Below are 6,000 nucleotides of genomic sequence, written 5' to 3' on the forward strand. Positions count from 1 at the left end.
TTATTTGTGAATGTTGATATTTTTGTTCAATGCAGTGCAATTTCATATTTTTATTTATTTCTTGAATTATGTTTTGAAGACAAGATCTATCTATATTTTGAAATATTTTTAAATTTTTATATAATTGAGTTTTGGAACAACATGGAGTTCTATTAATAAGACAAGTAGTCACATACACACAAGTGCTTTCAATGTGTATGTGTCAAGTGCCCTTATTAATTCTACTGTATTCTTTAACACCTCAATTTCCTTACTATTATTTTTTTTCTACGTGATTTTTTTCAAGACTCAGACAAGTTTGCTTGTGTTTCCAATTACAATTGAAATCTTATGTTTCTCCTTGTCTTTCCTTCAGGTTTTCCTCTGCACATTTTGATATATTATTGTCATAGAAAATTTATGATGCATACTCATGTTGGATTATATCAGTCAGCAAATAAAAGTGATTCTCTGTCACATTTAATCTTTTTTTCACCTTGTATTTTGGTTTGTTCTATATTGATTTTATTATCTTGTATCAGTTAAGAATTGCTTTTGGGTGTAAGAAACAGAGCTCTGAAAAAGAGTAGTTGAAGAGGGATAGTTTTGTGTTTTTTTTTTCTGCTTCTCTCAAGTAACAGAGTCAAGAAGTAGCAGCTACTGTGCTATACACCTGAAGCTGGAGTAAAATAATATTAAATGTCAACCTTAATTAAGTACATATGTATAGTCACAGGGTGTAAAGTACAGCATATGGAATATACTCAATGGCATTGTAACAGCTATAAATGATATCAGAGGGGTAGTAGATTGGGGGGGTTATCACTCTGTGAGGGGTGTAAATGTCTAATTATTACATTGTTTTGTATACCTAAAACTAAACAAAACAAAACAAAAAGAGGTAGCGGCAGGCCAGGGTCGGTGGAGTGGTTCCATGATGTCACTAGTGACCCTGACTCCTTGTATCTTCCTGCTCTGACATCCTTGGTGAATGGCTCTCATCCTTAAGGTCAGTATGTGGTTGAAAGATAGACACTTCAGTTCTACCATATTTGTATGCCAGCCAACGGAAGGTGGAAAGAAGGGGGGAAATCTAACAGGTACTCAGCTCTTTTAAAAAATGCTTTCCTAGAAACCTCCCCCAGCACCTTCCACTTCTGTTGCATTAGTTATTTGGCCTCTCTTATTTGCAAAGGAAGTTGGGAATATTGTCATGCCCCGTAAAATAAGGGTTCTTTAAGTAAGTCAGTTAAGCAAAGATATTGGAATTGGCAGATATCAGTTCCTGACATGTATGCCTTTATTCTTTTCCATTAATATTCTTTGTATATATTTTCCTCATCTGTTTTATTTTTCTTAGCTTTCTTCATCATTGGCTTTAGGTTTGTCTGTAGGTAGATTATATTCATTTATTTTTTGTTTAATATGTATTAGAGTTCCTTTTAACAAGGGTGTGGTTTAACCATCTATGTTTATTACTACCAAACATTTTGTATTTGGTCCTTTTTATGTACTTTTTGATTCTTACGTCTGTTTCTTGTCCTTTACTATTATTTTAAATATTATTTTTGTTTTTATGTTATCTTTACATTTTTTCTGTTTTTTTTTAAGGTTTTGTTCAACTTGTTTCTTCTTTAATATGAAAAATATACAAGTTTTTTTTCTACTAATATATATGTTTATATCTTTAAATAATTTAACTAAATCTCAGTTTGATAATTTATTGACACTGGAAATGAGACATTATTTATTGAGTTCCCCTTGTGAAAAAGGAGAAAAGCTGCCCACATACATTTCCTCTCACTCTACTCCAACCATCTCTTGACAAAATTTGTAACGAGTAGGCACTGGAAATTTTGATGTAATAAGTTGAATATGGTAGTAGTCTTTCAAGAAATATAACATGTATGTTTTGTCCAGACATGATATTTGCCAGATCAATGTGTATATAATTTGAAGTTCGATTCATTGCCCACTATCAGTACGTCACAGGTACTTAATCTGTGTGAGTATTGACATCAAACAATTAGAGTAGTTGGTGTGCTCCCAGAATCTAGAAGAAAGGGCCCCTGGAAAACAATGGAAGTGAGCGGTAACTCATAGAAACACTGCCGATTGCGTGTGTATGTGCATTGGAGAGTGGGTAGGGAGAAGGCATGATGGCATTCTGGTTAGAGAGAGACCTACAGAAAAGCTGTGGAGATAAGAATAAGAAAGTGATAATGGGAGAAAAGTAGAGACTCTCGGCTGTAGGTAGAAGGAAATAAGACTTAAAAACTAAATCACTGGCAGATTTTGGAGGGTTCTGAGTGACAGGCTAAGGAATCTGAACTTAATTCTGTAGGAAAAAAAGGAGATCTCAGAGGTCTTTGAGCAAGAAAGTGGTATGATAGCATCCTGATTTACAAGAGAGAGGCTTTTCTTTTTTTCATCAGCATATTTAAAAATAGGATTTTAGTGGAGAATTGATGGTTAAAAAATAGGTGTTTGTTGGGTTGTTCTCAGGAGTAACTTTTTGCCTTGTATCAAGATTTTGGTAATATTGGTTTATTAAATTTAGATACTAAGTGCTACAAAGACAAAAAGTGATTATTAGAAAGGTAGAAAGCAAAATAGGACTTCCTCCTATGCAGGTTGGCTGTGTTGTTTTGTTGAAATAATTTGAATATCATATTGATATTGGAAGTGACCTGTACTTGGGGACTCTGAAACCAGATTAACAAGTTCAGATCCCAGCTCTGCCACTCTCTGTTGTGTGATCTTGGGAAGTTACTTAACCTATTTTTGTCTCAGTTTCTTGATACATAAAATGGAGATTGCACTAGTATGTATCTTTATATATAAAGCATGTTAGTAGGTGCTCAATACATGTGAATTATTAATAGTAATTGTTCAGCTTAATTTGTAAATACGTTTTACTCCATTAATCTTCATTGAATGGCAGTCTCATTTGCCATGCACCTTGATGTGACCTGGCTGGAAATGAGGAAACCTACATTTATGGAGCATCTGTTATTCACTAAGCAACATCATCGCTACAAATACTTATTAAAAACTTAGGATGCTCTGGGAACTGTGCCAGGTGGTTTATACATGTTATCTATAATCTTCATTTTGCTGATGAGGAAACTGAAGGTCAAGGAGAGTTTTAAGGGCACCTAAAATCATATTGAACTAGCTAATTAAGAGATAAAATTCTAATTCAGGTATGTGCAATATCAAAACTCAAAATATTTCCACCTAGGACACAATGGGGAACGTTATGTGCTTGGGGTTAAGAGGTCTGCGTACTATTGTGGGCATCGTTCCTTGATAACTCTAATTTTGTGAAATTATTTAATCTCTCTTATACTGTTCATAAAAATGGATGTAATATTATCTGTTCCAGAGTTGGTGTGAGAATTAAATGAGGTCATAAATGTAAAAGTGATGTAAAAGCTTCTAGTACAAGATGAATGAATGACATTTGAGTGAATGAAATTGAAGATATCATCCTCGTGCTCATCCTCATTAATAAATGTGGGGAGGAAATTGGAAAATTTCAGGAGAAACTGGGAGTTTCTTGTACCATATGTGAGCTTTGTACCTGGGATTTCCCATCTCAACTCCATAGTTTTCTTCAGAAAATTAAAAGCTTTTGAGGAGGAATTTATGTAAAACACAGATCAGGACATAAAGGGAATTCTGTGGAAAGTAAGACAGGCAAGGCTTTTCAAAGAAGTAGACACCATTGACTTAAAATGATATTTACCCATAATTTGGCTAACATTAGTTTCTTTAAACAGTTGACACCTGATTATCCACATCAGTTAAACCTTCAAGTGACAAAAATTAACTTTATTTTGTGAATCAAAAGATGGAATGTGTTTTAAGAAGGAACACATGCCAAAAATTAATTTGAACTGCTTAGAACGTTTCGAAAAATTAGAAATTTATAAGCATAGAACGTAATCATATATCTGTTGTAAAGACCATATGTCGCCTGGATAAGAATTCATTAATCTACTCATTATTTGTCAGTGATTTGCTTGTAATGAGACTTTAATCATTAACCATTAGTGACCATTTTCTAGATCTATATTGCCGCAAGTTGTCCATTACAATTAAGGTACTTTTTGGATGAGAATAAGTGAAATAGTACATATAGATTAGCATTTATTTTCAAACATTTTGGAATTGAAAGGACAACTTATGATCTCAGAATCGTATTGGAACCATAGAGTCCACTTTATTTTGAATTTGTGTTGTCTGGATTCTAGAATCCTTCCTACTGTGGAACAGAGAGGGTTGGCACAGACCTTTTACACCTTTAACACAAAAATTGCTGGTCGCACAGTCACTATGCTCATACATTTATAGAGGATACGTATAGAAAGGTATATATTTTTTTCCAATTCATAACTCCAGTTTTTGTGGGATTCTCACAACTGAGCCAGATGGCACATAAATTCTCTAAGCAGGTCTACAACTGCAAAGAAAAAGTATGTAGCTACATTTTAGAGATAGATTATCCACTTTGCTTCTAAGAATCTTGTGCCAAGAAAACTTCAACAAAGAAGCAATTTACATCCTTTAAGATTTAAAAGATAGGAACAGTTGTAGTTGTGTTGTCTTTGTCTGCATAGGGCTTTTTGAAGTGGAAACAATGCCAAATCAAAGCCTTAAGTGTATGGCCAGGAAGATGACCAGGTCATGGATACTTTAAGTTCTGTTAGAATGATGTTTGCAACAGGAGCATCACGGAGTGAGATATTATGAATATGACCATCCTCCGCCTGGCTTCAGGGCCAAGGGGTCTTTCACGTGGAAATCCTCCGCTTGACAGAGAAGCTTGTATTGTGGTGACTCACGTAAGAGCTGAGCAAACAACGGGGGCTCTAGATGGAGATAGCTTGGCACTTCCCTTAACCTCCTTCAAACTGCTTATATATTGGCAACTATTCTGACCTGTCTTTCAGTGTCTTTGAGCCTGTGCTCCAATCACTTTCCTTTCAGTCCTTCAAATTTTACCTCTACCAAACAGAAAGAAGGGCAAATAATAACCATCTCCTTTATACAAATGGAAGCAAGACATGTTTTGTTGTTTGTTTTTTTTCCCCTTGAGATCTTATCAGTTAGGAGAAGGAACAAGATGTCAACTCAATGTACAATTATAAGAAGACAAGATAGTCATGTTATTACAATTTTGTATGTGTGGCATGTTTAGAAAATCCCTAAAAGGTTACAGAAGGAAGGAATAAAACACTATGGCTGTTGCACTCAAGCAGAATCTAGAATCTGAGAAGCATGCAAGACATTATATATACAAAAACTATACGCACATGTAGTAACTATGAATTCCATATTGCTAAGGTCTTTACAGACACTATTTAATTTTACCCTAATAACAAATCTGTGAGGTAGATATTAGAAAGCAACCATTGACCACAGCGACTAAGTAATTTATTGAAGTATGCATAAATAGTACATGGAAAGTCAGGATTCAGACCCAGGTTGTGTGACATTACATTATGTGTACAATGCTGTATGATGACAGAGCATTTGCAGAAATGTCTGCTCCTCTCTGTTTGTTGCCATTCCCAGATTTCCTTGCTTTTTGTTGTTAGAACCAGTTTCATGGTCTCTATGTAGGGATAGTAACACTGGCCTACCAGGACCCCCTGCTCAGAAACCCTAGTCCTAGCTCCACAGGTGCCTCCTACAAGCCCCTGAGGTGTCACCCCAGTACCAGCCAGGCAGTGCCCTCTCCTCAGAGGTCTCCATCCCAGTTTCTCAGGACCCCTCCTCTACGTGTGTAAATTTTCATAGTCTCAGTCCCTTCTCTTTGTGCTCCCAACCCTAGGGTTAGTGTCTGCTTCTTGCAGTTACAACCTCTGGAATATCTCAGTGCCCCTTATTTGCATTTTCCTTTCTCCAATAACCAATTTACTCTATGTTATGTTAAATTAATTCAGTAAAAGTAACTGGTATGATCACTGCCTCCTTACTGGGTACTGACTGAGATTAGCCTAAAAGAAGGAT

This window comes from Rhinolophus ferrumequinum, chromosome 20, assembly GCF_004115265.2.
Source record: "Rhinolophus ferrumequinum isolate MPI-CBG mRhiFer1 chromosome 20, mRhiFer1_v1.p, whole genome shotgun sequence".
Lineage (NCBI taxonomy): Eukaryota > Metazoa > Chordata > Mammalia > Chiroptera > Rhinolophidae > Rhinolophus > Rhinolophus ferrumequinum.